This window comes from Bubalus kerabau, chromosome X (assembly GCF_029407905.1).
Source record: "Bubalus kerabau isolate K-KA32 ecotype Philippines breed swamp buffalo chromosome X, PCC_UOA_SB_1v2, whole genome shotgun sequence".
In the NCBI taxonomy this organism is placed as follows: domain Eukaryota; kingdom Metazoa; phylum Chordata; class Mammalia; order Artiodactyla; family Bovidae; genus Bubalus; species Bubalus kerabau.
Window position 1 is genome coordinate 89,175,716 of NC_073647.1, and position 24,141 is coordinate 89,199,856.

At 35.4% G+C, this 24,141-nt stretch overlaps 1 protein-coding gene and 1 pseudogene across 11 annotated transcripts in view; one reads left to right on the forward strand and one right to left on the reverse strand.

Moving 5' to 3' along the window:
* ATRX (ATRX chromatin remodeler) overlaps positions 1-24,141 on the forward strand; it is a 285,555-nt gene that overhangs the window by 24,668 nt on the left and 236,746 nt on the right. The gene's annotated exons all lie outside the window — the stretch shown is intronic.
* On the reverse strand, positions 14,015-15,682 carry LOC129639441 (alpha-1,2-mannosyltransferase ALG9-like; annotated as a pseudogene).

The window sequence follows — 24,141 nt, forward strand, 5'->3', positions numbered from 1 at the left end:
TTTTTTTTTCAGATTTCTTTTTGTGTAAACTTTATTTTTGTGAATGATCTGAAGTTCTGAATTGTGGCCACTCATAGTCTCTGTGGTTTCAGTGCTTCTCATTTTGAACTTTGCTTTCGTATACCGTGAACCTTTATTAGATTATTTAGGTTACATATCTGTAATTAATATTTAACCAAAACTAAAGTAGCATGAATAATGAGAATTTTGCATATGTGTTTTCACTGGTTTTTAAAAAATATTTATTTTAGGAAATAATTGTGTGTCCCATTGTGGTATGTTAAACTAATATGTAATTTTAGTAATCTCTTTTAAAATTTTCTATTTAACAGTTACTGTCAGGGTCAGATCCCCTGGAGGAGGGCACAGCAACCCACTCTAGTATCCTTGCCTGGAGAATCCCATGGACAGAGGAGTCTGGTGGGCTACAGTCCAAGGGGTCACTGAGAGTCGGACATGACTCAAGTGACTGAGAACACACTGAAGTCCATAAGTCACTGTTTTAGTGTTTAGCTCTTTTTCTTTGATCTTGGTATTCTGTAAAGTGTGTAAATATTGTTTATTCTCCATATGACTACATGCCTCATGACAGAAAAATCTATTTACCACATTATGAACTTTTTGAATGCTCATAATAGCCATGTGGGGCTTCCTAGGTTGTGCAGTGGAAAAGAATTCGCCTGCCAAAGACAAAGGGTATGCTGGTTTGATCCCTGGGTCGGGAAGATCCCTTGAAATAGGAAATGGCAACCCGGTCCAGTATTCTTGCCTGGAGAATTTCACAAAGGAGCCTGGAGGGCTATAGTCCATGGGTTTGCAAAGAGTTGGACAGAACTGAACACACATTCAATAGCTATATAGTAAATGCTGTTGAGTAAATAAATGAGATAATTTTATCAATTCATACCTTAAATTTGTTGAAGTTTGTCTTTACCTTTTATTATCAAGCTTACTGCATAAAGGACAGAAGGATGTTTTTGCTCTGTGTATATCAAAGTGAAGTATGACATTTACATTCTAAATACTTCATTAGCATATTTCAGGCTTAAGTGATTGAATGTAAATAGAAATAAGAAAAGAGTTTTGGAATATGCATATTCCAAATTAATTATAATTTGGAAACATTTCAGATAAGATTATAGTATGAACGAACACCTCTGCATCTATTACATTACTTTATGAAATCTTCTGTCATGTTTGCTTCAGATTTATTTTAAAAAAATAAAACAAAAAACAGGCAAACAAAAAAAGAAATAAAACATTAAAGGTAGAGGTGAGGTCTCATGGAATTTTGAATATTTTCTACATAATATATATGTATACATATATGTAGATAAGTTTCTACATATCCTTAAGCAGAAACATTATTTAGAATTTTTTAGCTTTATAGGTTATTTAAGTGATAGCGTATAGCACATATGATTTTGCAACTTTGTTTTTTTGGTTCAGTATTTTGGGGATTTTGAGGTAGCTTTAGATATGCACTGTTCAGTACAATAGCCATTAACTGTCTGTGGCTATTGAGCACCTGAAATGTGGCCAATGTGCATTGAGATGTGCTGAAAGTATATTTGCACACAGGATTTTGAAGACTTATTATGAAAAAAAGTAAAATATCTCATTACTAATTATTTTATATTAATTATATATTGAAATGATAATTTGGATATATTGGACTAAGTAAGATTAAAATTAATTTCACCTGCATTTTTTAAAATGTGACTTCTGCTGCTAAGTCACTTCAGTTGTGTCCGACTCTGTGTGACCCCATGGACGGCAGCCCCCCAGGCTCCTTTGTCCCTGGGATTCTCCAGGCAAGAATACTGGAGTGGGTTGCCATTTCCTTCTCCAAAATGGCTTCTAGAAAATTGTAAATTATATTTCTGGCTTACATTATACCTCTGTTGAACAACACTGATCTGGATTGCTCGTTTTTCATTTCATTAGTTTTCAGTTGAATGGGTATACTACAATTTATCTGTATACCATTGGTGGATATTTAGAATATTTTTCTAATTTGGTACTATTAAAAAATGTTACTGAGAACATTCTTAAATGTTTCTCTGCACATGTGCTAGAGCTTCTTTAGGAGGTCAGTTCTGTTTTTTATTATAAGATAATTGCCAAATTACTATCCATAATGGTTTTACTAATTTACACTTCCACTGGCAATTTGAGAATTTTCTTATTCTATATTTCTTCATTCTGGCCAATGTGTTTTTATAGACAATTGTAACTTAACCCTTAAATTAACAGCTTAAGCAAGCACTGGTAATTCTTTAAGTTTCTCTTAGTGAATCTTTTGTAATAGTCAGTGCACATAGCCCTTTTTTCTGTACTACTTATGTTCTGAATAAATAAAAATTGATTTTAAAATTTTTTAGCCATAATACAGACCCTATTAGTAGGCAGCTACAGTTCTTGCAACAAAAGTATATCTATCTTTTTAAGTGCCGTTAGCTTGAGAAAAAGCTTCTGGCATCTTTCTTTACATGATGGGATACTATACTGACATTAAAAATTGTTTTAGAAAATAATAATGCAGAAGATTATTCACTATATATTAATGGAAAGGAAAGGTTGCAAAACAGTTAAGTAACCATTCAATTTTGTTAAAAAAAAATACCCCAACATGTATGCTAACATCAGCTGACATTATATTGTGTACTTCGCACCTTTTCATATTCCATTTTCTCTAGTGGACTTACTAGGGACAGAGGATGTGGAGGGTGTCCTTAGCAACAATAAGCTAAAACTTCCACACCTGGAATAATATTATAGGCTAGAGAGAGTGACTAAATGTGCTGTAATTGTTCCCATTTTAAATATTAAATATCAGGCTTTCCTTAAGGTACAAATGGACCCAAACTATATTATTCTTTACCTGTTGTTTTTTCAGTATTAGAGAAACTTTCCCAAGAATTAGAAATTGTCATTTAACTTCAATAAGAAGTCTATTTGCATTTGATATTTTCTACTCTTGGGGAAAGAAAATAGTGGAAAATGGATTAATCTTCAATCCTTTGGAATAAAATTTAGATGGTTTGAGCTCTGGTCTCAAATTAGTTTCATTTGGAATTACCTGATAAAAGGTTAGATTTGGGTTCAAAGCCAGTTCTGTAATCTTTGAAAAGTTACCCAACAACCAAGTTGTTTTTTCACTTATGCAGTGAATTTGGTAATACCTACATGAAAATCTTTATCACCTGCCTAGCATAGTGTAAACACTTAATAAAATTGAGTTGCTTTATCTCTTCCTTTTCTGTTTTTCAGAGTAGATGCAATTAATAGCTGGAGACAGAATTGATTAGGTATCAATTTCATGAAAAGAACTATGAATAGTTTTGATGTACATATCAAAAAAATAGAGAAGTTACCATGTAAGTTGACTCTGATTTTTCATACCTTCCCCCTCAGGTATCTATCACCTGGAGTATTGAGTTCATTATATTCTAATGATAAGCCAAACACTGTGTTTTCAAAGATGATCTCATCTGTTTATATATCTTTTGCTTCTGGAATGATAGCTTTGCTCTTGTAAGAAAGTTAATGCTATCAGCAGACCTTAATGAGCGGTTATAAAAACTCCTTTTAGCTAGTGCTTGCACTGTAGATTTTATCTGATTCCGTTTTTATTGATTAGGAACATAAGCCATATACTTTATCTGGAGAAATTTGCTGTAACTCCCCTAGACTTGAATAGGGGTCCACAAACTAAATGATCGCCCTAGTAGGTTGTGGATGGATTTTGTTAAAGCACTGAATATTTAGTTATAGATACAGGAATGTGTATGTGGCTTTGTCTTTTCTCAGAAAACCTAAATTTTGTTTTTCTCCTCTTTCCTCTTTACCAAAATAGAAATGAGAATTTTATTTAAACTAAGTTTCAGTATTGTTTGCAGTACAATAAATAGGGATATAGATTTACTCTGATTCACGTTCTAGGGGAAAATAGGTTTTGTTACAATGGGCAAAGTAAAATTGCATTTCTGCTTTATCAGAGGATAGTTTGTATTTTATCCTATTTAAATCTAAATTCATTCCCTTTGAGCTACAATATACTTCATCTTGATAAAAACCTTCCAAAGGTTTCTTCTTTTGAAAGATCTTAGTATGTTTTTGTTAGAAAATACAGTGATACTTGTACTTATTTTTCTGTTACAGTAAATAGAATATATTGAATTTAATAATATAATAATTTAATAATATAATAATAATATAATAATAATATAATATAATAATATAATAATAAAATAATATAATAAATAGATGTACCTTGAGTGGAGTAAATTGTACTTATTTTTCTGTTACAGTAAATAGAATATATTGAATTTAATAATATAATAATTTAATAATATAATAATAATATAATAATATAATATAATAATATAATAATAAAATAATATAATAAATATAATAATAATAAATTGTACTTATTTTTCTGTTACAGTAAATAGAATATATTGAATTTAATAATATAATAATTTAATAATATAATAATAATATAATAATAATATAATATAATAATATAATAATAAAATAATATAATAAATATAATAATAATAAATAGATGTACCTTGAGTGGAGTAAATTTAAGCTTTTCAAATATTTATGCATATTTCTCATTCTCAACTGTTCTTTATTTTTCCTTGATTCTGTATAAAAGCATTACAATTTTCTCTTTTAATAAAGGAAACATCCATGGTTCAGTGTTTGTTTTCCAAGGTATACATCAGGAAATTCCTGATTCTATAGCAAAATTTGCTTTTTAAAATAGAAGTTAGCAGGTATTGGAAACAAGGTTAAGAGTTTTCACTCTACAGGAACCTATATAAAAATTAGGTGGAAAACAATTACACATACTAGAGATTTAAAAGTATTAGGAAATTCACAGTTATAAGCATGTTTCCCCTTTCTTCCACAGATTATTCCTGGGATATTTAACAGCCTTTTTTTTGCCATTAGAGTTTGAATTCCTTAAGGTCATGTCTTATGTATTTATTTTTTATTGCAGTACTAAGTACTCAGAATAAATATATTCAGCATTTGGTAAATATTATAAAATGAAATAAGTGAATCTTATTCCTCATGAATAAAAAGTGAAGTCTGACTGATTTATGTTTAAAACTCTTTATGTCAGTTTGGGAAGAGTTTAAATAGAAGTTTTTTAGGCAAGAAGTATTTGTGAAGCTAACCTGAATAGCCTTTGTACCTTTAATATATCTTGTTTTGGGACTCAAAGAGAAGGTCTTATATTTTACTAGTGCCTTGTTTGTTGTAGTGCATTTTGGATACTGTTTTCAGGAAAATAAAATTTGTTTTATAAGATGATTATTCTATGATGTCAGTGATAGATATGACCTGTCATCTCATATACTTAATTTTTATATCCTTAGATTGCTGGGAGGCCTGAGTGATTTTTTGAGATGATATAAAAGAGATACCAGTGTTATTTCCTGTTTTAGTATTTTTTTGTTTGCCTCCCTCTTTTTGGTAAAGTAACATATCTACTACTATGGACAAGAATCCCTTAGGAGGAATGGAGTAGCCATCATAGTCAACAAAAGAGTCCAAAATGCAGTACTTGGATGCAGTCTCAAAAATGACAGAATGATCTCTGTTCGTTTCCAAGGCAAACCATTCAATATCACAGTAATCCAAGTCTATGCCCCCTACCAGTAGTGCTGAAGAAGTTGAAGTTGAATGGTTCTATGAAGACCTACAAGACCTTCTAGAACTAACACCCAGAAAAGATGTCCTTTTCATTATAGGGGACTGAAATGCAAAAGTAGGAAGTTAAGAAATACCTGGAGTAACAGGTGAATTTGGCCTTTGAGTACAGAATGAAGTATGGCAATGGATAATAGAGTTTTGCCAAGAGAACGTGCTGGTCATAGCAAACACCCTCTTCCAATTAAGAGGGAAGATAGCATTTAATTCCCTTATTTGTGGCACAAGATTTTTACCAGACTGTGTGATACATTGATCCTTCCTATGTCCCACTATAAAATTACTATTAAAAATTAATCTTAAATAGAAAGACTAATAAAATAATAAGATTCAGGTAGGATTCAAGACCAAAAATATCTTATCATAGAGAATAGAGATTGTAAAACCCTATTGTAAAACTTTGTGCTCTGTGTGGACATAGAGTGTGGACACTTGATTTTTTTTTCTTAATACTAAATGTGGAATTTTTCATAAAGCAGAGCTTCATGAAAGGCTTGATATTCTAGTGTGAGATCCTGGGTAGAGGAAACTTGTGCTTTTTTTTAATATACTCATTTTTAATATAGTCATTTTTAATATAGTCAATCCTTGTTCACTGCTACATGGCCTCAAAAGCACCGAAGTAATGATCTAGTTTGACAGATATAGTTTAAAAAAGGTATAGTTGAGAGATTTATTTTAATTTCTGTTTCCATCCCATAGTTTTATAATCTGTGCTGAACCAAAAAATTCAAGCATTAACAGATTGATTACTTTCTAATCACTGCTTTTAAAGCTAAAAAAACTGAAGTAATATCCTCAGATCATGTTGAAACTTCTACTGAGTCAGTTTTTTCCCTAGTTTTTGTTCAGGGTAAAAATTATATGAAAGGTCTAAATTCTAGTGCAGTTGTTGTTAGAAGATCTCTTAAACAACTCTGTCAATGTCCAAGTCACTTTTTAAAAAATAACAAATTTATTGATATAAATCACATACCACAGTCCATTCATTTAAAGAGTACAATTTGGTGGTTTTAGTGTCTGTCAGATCGGTATAGCCTTCACTACAATATTCATCACTTCAACAGAAATCCTCTACCAATTAGTGGTTACTCCTCATTTTCCCTTATATCTCTACCCCAGATCCTGTCAACCACTATTTTACTTTCTGTCACTATGGATTTGTGTATTTTGAACATTTCCTATGAAAGGAACCATACAGGATGTGATATTTCATGACTGAATACATTCATTTAGCATATTTTCAAGGTATATCCATATTGTAGCATGACTCAGAACTTTATTCATTAATATTGCTGAAAAACATTTATTTAATGGATATGTGGTTTCTATTTTTTGGTTATTATGAATCATGCTGCTGTCAACATTTGCATATAAATTTTTGTAGTTTAACTTTCTGAGGAGCTGTAAAAACTTTTTCGGTTTTGTATTATTTCACAAATAGTATAGTGCTTATCTGTTTTATATTCACATCAGCAGTGTATGAGGGTTCCTATGTTTCCACATCCTCACTAATAACCTCCTAATATCTTTTAAATCTTTTAAATGATACCCATTCTTGTGGGTGTGAAGTAATATCTTGTGTTTATTTTTACTGTGGTAAAGTATACATATTATGATATTTACCATTTTAACCATTTGTAAATTTGCAATTCAGTGGCATTAAATGGAGAAGGCAATGGCACCCCACTCCAGTACTCTTGCCTGGAAAATCCCATGGATGGAGGAGCCTGGAAGGCTGTAATCCATGGGGTTGCTGAGGGTCGGACACGACTGAGAGACTTCACTTTCACTTTTCACTTTCATGCATTGGAGAAGGAAATGGCAACCCACTCCAGTGTTCTTGCTTGGAGAATCCCAGGGACGGGGCATCCTGGTGGGCTGCTGTCTATGGGGTCGCACAGAGTCGGACTGAAGTGACTCAGCAGCAGCAGGCATTAAATACATTGACAATATGTAACAGCCACCACCATCTACCCAGAACTCCATCATTCCCAACAAAAAGCTCTGTACCCATCTTGATACTCTCTTTAATAAATGGTGCAGTGTCCATTGAATATCAACATGTGAAAGAAAGAAGGTTGAACTGTTACCTTACACCATATACAACTAAAAATGAATTAAATACCTAAATTTCAGAGCTAAAACTGTAAAACTCTTAGAAAACTTAAGGGCCTTGAATTTGTGTGTACTATTCCAATCACTTGCTCAGTCGTGTCCGGCTCTTTGTGACCGCACAAACCACAGCAAGCCAGGCCTTCCTGTCCATCACCAACTGCCGGAGTCTACCCAAACCCATGTCCATTGAGTCAGTGATGCCATCCAACCATCTCATCCTCTGTCATCCCCTTCTCCTCCTGCCCTCAGTCGTTCCCAGCATCAGGGTCTTTTCAAATGAGTCAGCTCTTTGCATCAAGTGGCCAAAGAATTGGAGTTTCAGCTTCAACATCAGTCCTTCCAATGAACACTCAGGACTGATCTGCTTTAGAATGGACTGGTTGGATCTCCTTGCACTCCAAGGGACTCTCAAGAGTCTTCTCCAACACCACAGTTCAAAAGCATCAATTCTTCGGCACTCAGCTTTCTTTATAGTCCAACTCTCACATCCGTACATGGCCACTGGAGAAACCATAGCCTTGACTACATGGACTTTTGTGGACAAGTAACATCTCTGCTTTTTAATATGCTGTCTAGGTTGGTCATAACTTTCCTTCCAAGGGGTAAGCATCTTTTAATTTCATGGCTGCACTCACCGTCTGCAGTGATTTTAGAACCCCAAAAAATAAAGTCAGCCACTCTTTCCCCATCTATTTGCCATGAAGTGATGGGACAGGAAGCCATGATCTTAGTTTTCTGAATGTTGAACTTTCAGCCAACTTTTCCACTCTCCTCTTTCACTTTCATCAAGAGGCTCTTTAGTTCTTCTTCACTTTCTGCTATAAGGGTGATGTCATCTGCATATCTGAGGTTATTGATATTTCTCCTGGCAATCTTGATTCCAGCTTGTGTTTCCTCCAGCTCAGCATTTCTCATGATGTACTCTGCATATAAGTTAAATAAGCAGGGTGACAATATACAGCCTTGACGTATTCCTTTTCCTATCTGGAACCAGTCTTTTGTTCCATGTCCAATTCTAACTGTTGCTTCCTGACCTGTGTACAGGTTTCTCAACAGGCAGGTCAGGTGGTCTGGTATTCCCATCTCCTTCAGAATTTTCCACAGTTTATTGCGATCCACACAGTCAAAGACTTTGGCATAGTCCATAAAGCAGAAATAGATGTTTTTCTGGAACTCTCTTGCTTTTTCCATGATCCAACGGATGTTGGAAATCTGATATCTGGTTCCTCTGCCTTTTCTAAATCCAGCTTGAACATCAGGAAGTTCACGGTCCACGTACTGTTGAAGCCTGATTTGGAGAATTTTGAGCATTACTTTGATAGCGTGTGAGATGAGTGCAGTTGTGTGGTAGTTTGAGCATTCTTTGGCATTGCCTTTCTTTGGGATTGGAATGATAACTGACCTTTTCCAGTCCTGTGGCCACTGTTGAATTTTCCAAATTTGCTGGCATATTGAGTGCAGTATTTTCACAGCATCATCTTTTAGGATTTGAAATAGCTCCACTGGAATTCCATCACCTCCACTAGCTTTGTTGGTAGTGATGCTTCCTAATGCCCACCTGACTTCACATTCCAGGATGTCTGGCTTTGTAGGTGAGGGTGAGTGATTACACCATCGTGATTATCTTGGTTGTGAAGATCTTTTTTGTATAGTTCTTCTGTGTATTCTTGCCACCTCTTCTTAATATCTTATGCTTCTTTTATACCATTTTTGTCCTTTATCGAGCCCATCTTTGCATGAAATGTTCCCTTGGTATCTCTAATTTTCTTGAAGAGATCTCTAGTCTTTTCCATTCTGTTGTTTTCCTCTATTTCTTTGCATTGATTGCTGAGGAAGGCTTTCTTATCTCTTCTTGCTATTCTTTGGAACTCTGCATTCAAATGGGTATATCTTTCCTTTTCTCCTTTGCTTTTCACTCCTCGTCTTTTCACAGCTATTTGTAAGGCCTCCTCAGACAGCCATTTTGCTTTTTTGCATTTCTTTTGCTTGGGGATAGTCTTGATTACTGTCTCCTGTACAATGTCACAAACCTCCATCCATAGTTCATCAGGCACTCTGTTTATCAGATCTAGACCCTTAAATCTATTTCTTACTTCCACTGTATAGTCATAAGGGATTTGATTTAGGTCATACCTGAATGGTCTAGTAGTTTTCCCCACTTTCTTCAGTTTAAGTCTGAATATGGCAATAAGGAGTTTATGATCTGAGCCACAGTCAGCTCCCGGTCTTGTTTTTGCTGACTGTATAGAGCTTGTCAGTGGTCTCTAAATAAGATGCTGAAAAACAGAGTCAAGAAAAGAAAAATAGATAATATGGACCTCATTAAAATAAAAAATTTGTGTGTTAAAGCACAGTCTTCATAGTGAGAAGACAACCCACAGAAAAAATGTTTGCAAATCATTTATTTGACAAGTGTTTAATTTCCAGAATACATAAAGAAAATTTGCAACTCAGCAGCAAAAACACAACTCAGAAAGCGTACCAAGGACTTGAATAGACATCCATTTACTTTTTTAAAAAAATGTGATAAGGTACACATAACATAAACCTTTTTAAAGTTTACATTTCAATAGTGTTATATACATTTTTGCCATTTTTAGATTGTTGTACAGCCAATCTCCAGATCTTTTTCATCTTGCAAAACTGAACCTCTATACCCTATAAAGAATAACTCCGTATTTCCCTGAGCTTCCCTTTATAGTCAATGTCTTTAAAGTGGTGTCTTTAAATATATATAAAGACAACATATATATGAGTCTTGGTTGAGTCAACTCTGACATCTGACTATATCCACCTCATGTTCTTGACATTTTCTGACTCTTGGTGAATTTAGATCATTCACATTAAAGTGAATTTTGATGTAATTCGTTTAATACCTGCCATGTTTATAACTTTGTTCATTGTGCTTGTTTTCTTCTTTATCTTCTTTTGTCCTTTGGTTTTAATTGAACATTTCTATGATTTCATTTTATTTCCTCTTATAAATTATACTTCTTTAAACATTTTAATTGATTGTCTTATAGTTTGCAATATACATTTATAACTAATCTCAGCCCATTTTTAAATAACACTATACCACTTCAGGAGAAGGGCATGGCAACCTACTCCAGTATTCTTATGTATAAAATCTAATGACAGAGGAGCCTGGCTGGGTACAGTTCATAGGGTCACAAAGAGTCGGATATGACTAAAGTGATTTAGCACACATGCATACCTCTTCACAAGTAGTGTAGATACCTTATAACAGTATTCCCAATTCCTCTTCTTATCCATAAGCTATAACCACCCAATGCATTTTTTGCTATTACTAGTTTGGACAGTTGACTATTAAGTCAGTTAAGGATAAGAAACATGAGAGATGTTATTTTACCTTCACTTATTTCTCATCTAATGCTCTTCCTTTCTTTATGTAGGTGTGTACTTCTGACCTGTATAATTTTCTTTCTCTATGAAGAAATTCTTTCAACATTTCTTGCAGGGAAAAGCTACTGTCAACAAATGCCTTTGGTTTTTGTTTGAGAATGTCTATTTTTCTTTTACTTTTGAAGAATCATTTTACTGGATACATTATTCTAGCTTGGTGTGAGGTATTTCATTCTGCTTTCTTCCTGCTTGCATGGTTTTGGACAATATGTAAGATCGAATGCTTATCCTTGATCCTCTATAGATAATATTTTTTTTCCTGGCTTTTTAAAAGATTTTTCTCTTTGGCTTTGTTTTTCTGCTGTTTGCATATGAGAAAACTAGATGTAGATATTTAGTATTTACACTGCTTGATATCCTTCTTCTCTGGTATCTGTCATTAATTTTGGAAGCTTTTCCACCGATCTTTTATTTCAAACATTTCTTCTGCTATTTTCATTCTTCTCTGTATTTCAGTTACATTTATGCTACAACTTCTGTAATTGTCCTACAGTTATTAGTTTTTCTGTTCGCTTTTATTATTTTTTCTCTGTGCATTTCATTTCAAAAGGTTTATATTGATATTATCCTCACTGATTCTTTCCTCTTCAGTCTCATTGATTCTTTCATTGGCTGTGTCCATCAAAGGCATTCTTTCTTATATAGTGTGTTGGCTTTGTAGCATTTTCTTTTCTTTATTTGAGTTTTCATCTCTGCTTACATTACACATCTATTCTTACAAGCTGCTCACTTTATCCCTTAAGAATCCTTATTGTATTAGTTATAGTTATTTAAAATTTACCTATCTGATAATTCCAAAACTCTTTGTCTTCTCTGAGTCTGGTTCTGATGCTCTCTTTGTGACTTTAGATTGTGTTTTTTCTTGCCTTTTAGTAGGACTTGTAATTTTTTGAAAGCTGTATGTAATAAGAAATGAGGTAGTCAGGCTTTTAGTGTGAGCTTTTATGTTAACATGGCAAGGAATGAGGCTGTGTTTAAAGTTTGCTGTAGCTGTTTATACCAGAGCCTTTATTCTAGTTTCCTTGTTTTAGTTTTTTTTTCTTCCCTTTTGTCTTTGGGTATTCTTAAGAATTCCTTCTTAAACAGAATTTGTATCTTATAGCTTTCCCATTTGTAATTCTATTTTATTATATTAAATCCCAGGAGTTGGAAAGGGAAACTGGTCTTATGAATCATGTTTTTTTTTTTTTTTTTTTTTTTAAAGTAGGCCCTTGTCCCTGGGCTGTGACCTTCAGAAATGTTTCTTAGCCTTTCCCCTCCCTACTTAGGTGAGGTAGGAAAGCTGGAGGAGGCTGAGGTTGTCTAATTGCTCTTCCTCCAGGTAGAGAATGCTGTGGTGTAGTAGTTTACCTTGAGAGCATGACTTTGTTAAAAAGAGAATGTTCTGGGTGTATTTTAATATGGTTACTTTCCCCTCCTTCTACTTAAGGTGCAGTAGGATTTTTTTCCCCTCAGATCTTTCTCATGAAAACCTGAAAACCTTTTGGGACTCCTGTAGGTAAAACCCAGCAAAGTGTGCCTCCCATTCCAACTGGGAACCCAGGATTTTTTTTTTTTTTTTTTTTAACTCTCAGGCTAATCCTTTTTGGCCTCCCGTAATTCATCAGTTACTGTTGAAGTGTTTTCACTTCAGAAAAAAATGTGATTTTCTGTATCTGCCTGTTTTCCTTTTTTTTTTTTTTCTTTTTTGGTGATTTGTTCTGTGTCCTTGGGCTTCCCTGGTGGCTCAGCAGTAAAGAATCTGCCTGCCAATGCACGAGACACAGATTTAATCCTCAGGTGGGGAAGATCTCCTGGGAAAGGAAATGGCAACCCACTCCAGTATTCTTGCTGGAAAATTCCATGGACAGAGGAGCCTGGCAGGCTACAGTCCATGCAGTTGCAAAAGAGATACAGCATAGTAACTAAACAACAGCAACCTGTGACCTCAGTTCTCTAATGGATCTAAGAAAACTTACTGATTTTCAATTTATCTTTTTTCTTGTTGTGAGTATAGTAGTGAGACTTCTAAGCTGCTTACTTTTTGTAGCTCACTGTTTTTTTTTTTTCTGTTTGTTTTGGCTTTTTAAAATAAATGAACCCATGTGAAATAATGTAACTGTGGCTTTTCCCGATGCTCTCCTTTGTTTAGAATGCTTGTGTAACATCTTTCAGGGCTTGATCTTTGTGAGAATCAGGTTCCAATTTCAGTTGGAAGTTTTAGAAATTGAATTTAAAACGATTTGTTTTTCTTACTATTAGCACCTTATGTTTAATTGCTGCTGTATCCAAATAAGGATAGTATGGTAAGCTCAGTGGATTAATCATGCATAGTAAAACTAGAGAACTTAGGTAACTTAATGTATTCATAGTGTTTTTATTAAAAATTAAATGAAAAATTAATGAAGATATGCAAAATAATAAAGCAATGAACAAAGATGAAAAATTTTGGAAACGTATGCTATAGTAATTGAAGGTATCAATACTTTTGTGGACATGTTAGTTTATCCTTAGTCCTTTGAAATATTCTGAGTTTTGAGAATTATCTATTAGCATAATTACTTTTCCTATTCATTAAGTTAATTAGTCACTATGCCTTCACTTCTTTTAAAGAGTGCAGTATAGGGTTGGCTTTGATTAGAGATAGAATTCCTGATTTTCTATTACAAGTGCAAATTATTTAATTTGCTTTTACTAAATGCTTACTGCATTTATCAAATAAGTGTCTTTTTTTTTTTGTATCAGACAGACTTTTTTACAAATGTTACAAGCAATGACCTGGAGAGAGTCCTGTCTTGGAATCAGCATTTAACAAGATGATTATCCTTTGGGGCCATAGGCATGGTGCTAACCTCCACTTTTCTTTGGTTTGTTTTGCTTTCTGGGGTTTGAGGATGGTGTAGTTTGCATGCACTGTATACTGATCTGACAGGAAGAGACATAGAACTTTGAAGATCTGGAAGCATCAAGGAATGGTCTGTAGGCCAAGTTGATCCCTTCTTCTCTATTGGATGAATATTTTGGCTCCTGGTTTGTTACTCTCATGGTGTCCAAATCCACTAGCATTTACTGATGTCAGTATATCTGGATGGCTCCTCTAGGTTCTGGTCATTCATATCAGTAGGAACAATCTGTAGGCCAGTGTTCCCTCTGGAAAAGGTTCTGGTAGCTGGCCTCTGAACTGTGATGGAATGAACTGAAGCTGCCAATTATTGGGCAGAAGGAAGCTGCTGGGAAATCTATACCATTTTTTCCCTTTACAGACATTAACAGCTTGGCCTTCTGGGACACTGTGGATAGTTGGGTCTGTGGCAGTTCGGTAAAATTCTGGATACAAATCAAGGGGCCCATAATACCCTCTGAACAGTGCCATAGAACAGGAAGAAGGTAAGAGTCTAAACAGGAAGAGTGTTCCTAACACCAGCCAATTTGATGTCAAACAGTATCATGCTCCAGGCGGTATTGCTGAACCACGAAGTGGTAACATTTCAGAAGTGCAGAAAGTGCCACAGCACCACAGAGACATATAAATGGACATACAGGGAAGAGAACTCTCTCTTCTTTATGAGGCTGGATGAAGAAAATTATGAATGAAATATACATTGGAACCAAGTCTTAAGTTGCATAGTCGTGTCTGACATTGTGACCCCATGGACTATAGCCCGCCAGGCTCCTCTGTCCATGGGATTTTTCAGGCAAGAATACTAGAGTGGGTTTCTATGTCCTCCTCCAGGGGATCTTCCCAACCCGGGGATCGAACCCATGTCATGTGCGTCTTCTGCATTATAGGCGGATTCTTTACCATCTGAGCCACCAGGTAAGCCAGTGTTGGTGGCCTAAATTCTGATCATGAAATCTCTGCAGTAGGTATTCTATAAAAAATGTCAGTGAGCGAAGACCACACTAAAATTCAGAAATTCATTAATTAAATAAAAATACCAGAATTCTGTACCATAAAGATCAGGTCCATGAAGAGTAAAGACATTATACTAAACAATGTTGAGTGGTGCAGTCACCTAGTTTCTGTAATAGTAGCTGTCAGTGACTACCACAGTCACCAGAAAGAGAATTAGGGCCACCAGCAACCAATGAAAAACTCTTCCAACCTGTTTCATGACCAGCAAATCAGAGGCAATAGGTAAACCAAGAGCTACACTGAATGGCCAGCCTAAGATAGCCCCAGTTGCTAATCCAAGTATATTAATTGAAGTTTGTCCGTATACTAGCCAGTCATAACTATCAAGGTAGTGTACAAACAGAAACTTCTAGGAAGGAATGCTGATAATGAGCAAAAGATGTCAGTGCTGAGAACCAAGAAGGCTAACATTTGATGCACATGCAGCCCAAACTTCTTACACACAGCCTTGTAAAAGTAAAGTTCACATATATAGCTCACAAAAGCTAGTAGACATTATAAAATGTAAAATACAAGAATCTTGAAGTGAAATCACTCAGTTGTGTCCAACTCTTTGTGACCCCATGGACTGTAGCCTACCAGTTCCTCTGTCCATGGGATTTTCCAGGCAAGAGTACTGGAGTGGGTTGCCATTTCCTTCTCCAATAAGAATCTTAAAGATAAGCTGGGGAATATTCCCAAGCCTGAAACCCCTTCCCATAGATGAGGTAGTGTGTTGGTTCCCAGTAGTTGAGTGTTTCATCACAGTCAGAGATGTTGCTCTGGAGAGCAGCACATAACCTTGTTGAGAGCAGATACTTGAAAGCAGTAGATCCTTCTGGTACCCAGACTTGTCCTGCTTTATTCCCATATGTCCTGCACTCTAGGGTTTCTTCACTAGTAAAATGAGACCTGAGCTGGGGCATCTATTTAAGTCTGGTGAATATCCAACATCCACCCACCCTAGTAGTGCAGAAGGAGCAGGGTGAAGAGGCTGTGGGCCCTCCTGGCTGGAAGACTGGGCCAGGCACAGCCCCTCACTGTACAGGCATAAGCACCTTTCTGAGCCTTGGTTCCCTGTAATAAAGTTTTCATGAAATTTAAATCAGGTCAGTGTGTATAAAATGGATGTTAAAATTTGTCATGGTTATGTAAGGAAACCCGAGACAGTGTGGGCTAAGAAAAATTCCACCATTTACCCTAATGTTTGATGTTCCAGTGATTGGTATTCATTGGCATAGCAGCAACCTGTTTGGACCTTTATCACATTTGAGAGTAAAATCAAGGCATACAAAGTTTATAGAAAATTAGGCTTTATTTTATGTTTACATAGTTAATACTTGCCAGCAGTTAAAAGGACTTCTTATAATTTTACTTGAAAAAGGACATAAGTTAATAGACATACTTGAATGAATAGTAAACTTGTAGTAAATGAATTGTGGAAAATCTGTTGGATTAGTGAAAAGTCAGTTGTGAATTACTATTTAATTTAAAACCTATATCTCCATGCACTTAGGAGTAATGCAATGAATTTATTATATTACAAAAATGTAGAAGAAAAAGTATCACTTACAATTTTATCATACAGGTAACATTAATGTTTTTATTTTTTTGCAATATTTTTATTTACTTTGAAACATAGTTGTGATTATACTTCATGTTCAGTTGTTTTTTTTTTTGTTAAACATTGTAGCATGAAGTATTTTTTATATTGTAATTGAACTTTTTGGAATTTAAATGGCTGGTATGATAGTGTATGACTTAGGCATGACTGTTGAGCCATTATTATACATTTAAGTATTCATAGTTTTTTTGACTGTTGTAAATAGCTCATAGATCAATGTCTTGTGATTAAAGTTATTTGTTTAGAATTATTTTATTTGTGTAGATAAAAAAGAGGCAGAATTATGCAAGAGAATATCAAAGACTTATTGCTAAATTGTTTTCTAAATCCTTGTATTACCGTTGACCATATATGATAGTGTATATTTCATAGCATATTATCCTACAATGAATAGTCATTTTTCCATTGAATATTTGATAGATTAAAAAGAGGTATTGCATTTAACACTTAAAAAATTTTATTTATATTAATTTTTGGCAGTGCTAGGTCCTTGTTGCTGCTTGGGCTTTTCTCTAGTTGTGGTCAGTGCTCGGGTTTCTCATTGCTTTGGCTTCTCTTGTTGTGGTGTATGGGCTCTAGAGCACAGGCTCAATAGTTGTGGTGCAGAGTTGTAGCTGCTCTGGGGCATGTTGCATCCTCCCAGATCAGGGATCCAACCTGTGTCTCCTACATTGGCAGGCGGACTCTTCACCACTGAGCCACCAGGGAAGCCCCATTTAACACTTTTTATAGCATCTAGTAAGTTGTACTGTCATGTTTATTTCTTCATGCATTTTGCTTACTTTTTAAAGGAAAATGTTCACAATTTTTTCAAGTTTCTATAAGGGAAATGGAGCAAAGTACTGTGTTTTGCATTGCTTTATTTATTTTTTGTTAGCTATAAATACCTTTATCTACTAACCAAAGGAATGTTCCTGTTTTTGTCTTATTGAAGTATAGTTGATTTATAGCTTCCCTGGTGACTCAGTGGTAAAGAATCCACCTGCCAATGCAGGAGATGTGGGTTCAGTCCCTGGGTTGGGAAGGTCCCCTGGAGAAGGAAATGGCAATACATTCCAGTTTTCTTGCCTGGGAAGTTCCATGGACAGAGGAGCCTTGTGGGCTACACTCCATGGGGTTGCAAAAGTTGGACACAGTGACTAAACAACAACATATTTGATTTATAATGTTGTGCCAGTCTCTGCTGTACAACAAAGTGACTCAGTTATACTCATATGTACATGTTTTTAAAAAAGTTAATTAATTTGACTGCTTCAGGTCTTAGTTGCAGCAGGTGGGATCTTTGTTGCGTCATGCAGGATCTTTCCTTGTGGCATGTGGACTCTTAGTTGTGGCACACAGACTCAGTGGTTGTAACCTGTGGGCTCCAGAGTGTGCAGGCTTCAGTAGTTGTGGCACGTGTGTTCTCTAGTAGTGGCTCATGGGCTCTGTAGCACTTGGGCTTAGTAGTTTTGGTTTGTGGGCTTAGTTGCTCCCTGGCATGTGGGATTGTTCCCACATGCCAGGTGGGAACAATGTTAGTTGTTCAATCCCACCTTAGTTCCCTGACCAGGGATTGAATCTGTGTCCCCTGCATTGCAAGATGAATTCTTATCACTGGACCACCAGGGAGTCCATATACATGCTTTCAAAATGTTCTTTTCCATTATGGTTTATGTCAGGAGATTGGATATAGTTCTTTCTGCTAAACAGTAGAATCTTGTTGTTTATCCATTCTAAATGTAATAGTTTGCATCTACCAACCCCAAGTTACCAGTGCATCCTTCTCACTCCCCTTCCCTCTGGCCTTGGCAACCAGAAGTCTGATCTCTGTGCCTATGAGACTTTCTGTTTTGTAGATAGGTTCATTTGTGCCATATTTTAGATTCTTTATATAAGTGATATGATAAGGTATTGTCTTTCTCTTTCTGACTTCTCTTAGTATGATAATCTCTACTTGCATCCATGTTGCTGCAAAAGGCATTAGTTTGTTCTTTTTTATGACTAAGTAGTATTCCGTTGTATATATGTACCATGTCTTCTTTATTCATTCATGGGTCAGTGGACCTTTAGGTTGTTTCCATGTTTTGGCTATTGTAAATAGTGGTGCTATGAACATAGGGGTGCATGTATCTCTTTGATTTATAGTTTTGTCTGGGTATATGCCCAGGAGTGGGATTGCTAGATCATATGGTGATTTTAATGTTAATTTTCTCAGGAACTTTCATATTGTTTTCCATAGTGGCTGCACCAACTTACATTCCCAGCCAACAACGTAGAAGGGTTCCCTTTTCTTCACACACTCTCTAGCATTTATTGTTTCTAGACGTTTAATGATGGCCATTCTGACTGGTGTGAGGTGATACCTCATTTTAGTTTTGATTTGCATTTCTCTAATAATTAGTGATGTTGAACATCTTTTCATGTGCTGTTTGACCATCTGTATGTCTTCTTTGGAGAATGGCTATTAAGGATTTCTGCCCATTTTTTAATTGGATAGCTTTTTTTGTTGTTGAATTGTATGTGCTGTTTGTATATTTTGGAGGTTAAGCCCTTGTTGGCTGTATCAGTTGCAAATATTTTCTCCCATTCCATAGAAATAGTTTCCTTTGCTCTGCAAAAGCTGGTAGGTTTGACTAGGTCCCATTTGTTTATTTTTTCTATTGCCTTGGAAGACTTATATTTAAGTCTTTAGGCTACTTGAATATATTTTTGTGCATCGTGTGACTGTCAAAGATTAATTGACTATAAGTGTGTAGACTTCTGGGCTCTGTAGTCTGTTATTTTTATTTGTATATCTGGTTTTGTACCAATACCACACTATTTTTTTAATTACTGTAGCTTTGTAGTATTGTTTGAAGTCTGGGAGAGTTATGCCTCCTGTTTTGTTTTCATTCCTTAGGATTGATTTGGTGGTTTTGGGTCCTTTTTGGTTCCATATAAGTTTTTGGATTATGTGTTGTAGTTCTGTGGAAAATGTCATGGGTAATTTGATAGAGATCTCATTAAATATGTAGATTGCTTTGGCTAGTCTTGACCATTTTAACAATATTAATTCTTCCAACTGAAAAGCATGGCATATCTTTCCATTTCATTGAATTCTCTTTAATTTTCTATATTAATGTTTTATAGTTCTCAATGTATAAATCTTTCACTTCGTTAAGTTTATTCCTAGATATTTTATTATTTTTTGTTGCAATTTTAAAGCAACTTTTTTTTACATTCTATTTCTGACATTTCATTGTTCATGTAAAGAAATGCAAACAATTTCTGGATATTAATCTTGTATCCTACTACTTAGCTTAATTCATTGATTAGATCTAGTAGTTTTTGTGTAGAGTACTTAGGGTTTTCTATATATTCTATCATATCATCTTCATGTAGTGACACTTTTACTTCTTCCCTTCCAAATTGGATACCTTTTATTTCTTGTCTGATTGCTATGACTAAGACTTCCAATGCTGTGTTGAATAGAAGTGGGATCCTTGTCTAGTTCCAGATTTTAGCAGAAAGGCATTTTGGCTTTTCCCATTGTGTATTTCATTGGCTGTGGGTTTGTCATAAATAGCTTTTATTATGTTGAGATATTTTCCCTATATACTCAGTTTGCTAAGATTTTTTTTCATGAATGGATGCTGAATTTGTCAAATGCTTTTTCTGCACCTATTGAGATGATCATGTCGTTTTTGACTCCAGATTTTTGTTAATGTGGTATATTACATTGACTGATTTGCATATGTTGAACCATCCTTGTGAACTTCGGATGAACCGCACATGGTCATGGTGTATGACCTTTTTTTTTAACACAGGTTGTTTATTTATTTATATTTATTTTTGACTGCACTGGATGTTTATTGCTGCACTTGAGTTTTCTCTAGTTATGCCAGTAGAGAAACTCCTCCTTGTGGTGTGCTGGCTTCTAATTGTGGTGGCTTCTCTTGTAGAGCACAGGCTCTAGGGCATGTGGGCTCAGCAGTTGTGGCATGTGGGTTCAGTAGTTGTGGCACATAGGCTTAGTTGCTCCGTGGCATGTGAAATCTTCCCAGACTAGGGATTGAAACTGTGTCCCTTGCATTGACAGGCAGAGTGTTAATCACTGAACCTCCAGGGAAGTCTCTGTATGGGAGTTTTTTATGTGATGTTGGCTTCAGTTTGCTAATATTTGTTGAGAATTTTTTCATGTATATTCATAAAAAAATCAGTTCAGTCGCTCAGTCGTGTCCGACTCTTTGCGACCCCATGAATCGCAGCACGCCAGGCCTCCCTATCCATCACCAACTCCCGGAGTTCACTCAGACTCACGTCCATCGAGTCAGTGATGCCATCCAGCCATCTCATCCTCTGTCGTCCCGTTCTCCTCCTGCCCCCAATCCCTCCCAGCATCAGAGTCTTTTCCAATGAGTCAACTCTTCGCATGAGGCGGCCAAAGTACTGGACTTTCAGCTTTAGCATCATTCCTTCCAAATAAATCCCAGGGCTGATCTTCAGAATGGACTGGTTGGATCTCCTTGCAGTCCAAGGGACTCTCAAGAGTCTTCTCCAACACCACAGTTCAAAAGCATCAATTCTTCGGTGCTCAGCTTTCTTCACAGTCCAACTCTCACATCCATACATAACCACTAGAAAAACCATAGCCTTGACTAGACGGACCTTTGTTGGCTAAGTAATGTCTCTGCTTTTCAATATGCTATCTAGAAGGTAGCCTCTAGGAATTTAATCTAGAAGTTAGCTCATAAAGATATATATACAAGGATATTCATTGAAGCACTGTTTATTATAGAACAGAACTGAAAACAACTTTAAATGTTAACCAAAGAGGAACTAATTAAATAAAATACAGCACATCCACATGATGAAATATACAATCATTATCTTCCATTATTCCTGGTTTCTGGACTTAATGAAGCTCAGGTTCTTAATGTCTCATTGCAGAACAAATTCAGTGAGAGACAAAGTGATAGGTAAGAAGTGGATTTATTCAGATACAGAGAGAAGCACACTCCGCAGACAGAGTGTGGGCCATCACAGAGGGTGAGTGCAGCCATGAACTGTGGTGGGGTTAGTTTTGATAGGCTGGGTAATTTAATAGGCTAATGAGTGGGAGGATTATTCCAGCTATTTTTGGGAAGGGGTGGAGATTTCCAGAATTTGGGTGACTGCCCAATCCTTGGTCTTTTAATAGTGCCTTGGAACTGTCATGGCACTTCTGGGTGTGTCATATGGATCAGATTGAGGACCAAGATCTAGTCTTGTCTGCCATCTTGGTCCCATTTGATTCTAATCATTTAGAATGGCCTTGGGTGATGTTATTCTTTCAAAAGTTTTGCCCTGCCCCTTTCCCTCCTGTTACAGTTCTGTGAAAAATGTCTTTGGTATTTTGATAGGGATTTCATTGAATATGTAGATTGCCTTGGGTAACATTGTCATTTTAACACTATTAATTTTTCCAGTCCATGAACATGATATATCTTTCCATCTGTTTGTGTCATATTTTTCTTTCATCAGTGTTTTACAGTTTTCAGAGTACAAACAAGTCTTTTAACGCTTTAGTGAGATTTTTGGTGTGGTGGTAAATGGTATTGTTTTTTAAAGCTCCCTTTCTGATAGTTCATGTTATTTTACAGAAATACAGTAGATAGTTGTATCCAGTATCTTTACCAAATTGATGAGGTCCAGTAATATCTTTGGTGTGTTTTTAGGATTTTATATGTAGGGATGATCCTAATTAAGTCAGTGCTTGGAAATAGTTGTGTATAAAACATGTGTGATAGAGATAATAGAACACAGTGATGAAAAATAGTATTGTGAAGATTCAGCAAATTGAGCTTGTTTATTTTAACAGCTTGTTCCTCTAAAATGATGTTGGAATTTTTGTAATACCTTTTCATAGATCCTGGTACAGGTGACATTGTTCATAACACATTCTCAGTTGAAGACAGTTTGAGGTTTTCTACCAACAGCTGTGGTTTCTTCAAACTTCTCTTCTAGCTTTCAAGAAAACTGTGTTTTCAAAGGTGCACTCAGTTTTTATAGTGAGAGATTGGCTGTCAGAAGTGATGACATAATCTGGCTTGACCATTGCATCCATTTTTCACAATGCCAGTCCCACTCATACTGCCTTTATATATCCCTAAACATCTTTACTCTTCCTTTATATATTCATCAAAGCCATTTTCCTGTTAGCTGCTGAATGGTAACTATGGTTGGCCTTGGGAACAATGTCCTGTGTGGGTAGCAGGGCACTTGGTCCTGGGAGGTGTGCTTTACCTAACCCCTTTTTAACCGCTGGCCCCCATTCCCCTGAGCCAGGAGGTGCAAACTAGCTCCCCTCAGGGCTTCTCATGTCCTTTCTGCAAGCTAAGTTGCTTTATTATTAAAATAATTTACTTATTAAATTGTAGTTCTTTCATACTTTAAATTGTTAGAACATTATAGCTAATGCTTAAGTTCCATTTAAACTATTTTTTGATGTATTTTGATTAATATAGCACTAGATCAACTGGTATAATCTGTCATGTAAATGTATAATCTGTCCTTCCCATTTTTTATGGTTAATTAGGTTATTTCCAAATTTTTTTCTGATACAAATAATACTACAGTTTGTACATGTCCTCATTCATAGCTTTGTGGCCACACAATACCAGCTTTCTTTTAATATTTGTTTGATATATCAAATATCTTTTGAAAAATTACTATTTTAACTATTTTTAAGTTTACAGTTCAGTACCATTAAGTACAGTGGCAGTCTTTTGTAACCATTGTTACTCTCCATTTCCAGATCTTTTCCATCTCCAAAACAGAAACTCTGTACCCATTAAACAATAACTCGGCATTCCTTACCTCTTTCCAGCCCTATTCCACTTTCTGTCTATGAATTTGACTGCTCTAGGACCTTCATCTAAGTCAAAGTATACAATGTTTCTCCTTTTGTTGTGCAGTGGCTTATTTAGTTAGTATAATGTTTTCAAAGTTCATCTGTGGTATAGCATGTATCAGAAATTCATTCCTTTTTAGGGAGTATCATTCCTTTTGTACCATACCATTTGTATATTACATTTTACTTATCCATTCACCTGTTATTATGGACATATTAATTATTTCCACCTTTTTGGCTCTTGTGAATAATACAGATACGAACATTGATGTATAAATTTCTGTTTGGGTGCCAGCTTTCATTTCTTTTGGTATATACTCAGAAGTGAAATTGCTGGATCATATGGCAATTGAGAAAAGGAAAGATATACCCATTTGAATGAAGAGTTCTAAAGAATAGCAAGGAGAGATAAGAAAGCCTTCCTCAGTGATCAGTGCAAAGAAATAAAGGAAAACAATAGAGTGGGAAAGTCTAGAGATCTCTTCAAGAAAATTAGAGATACCAAGGGAACATTTCATG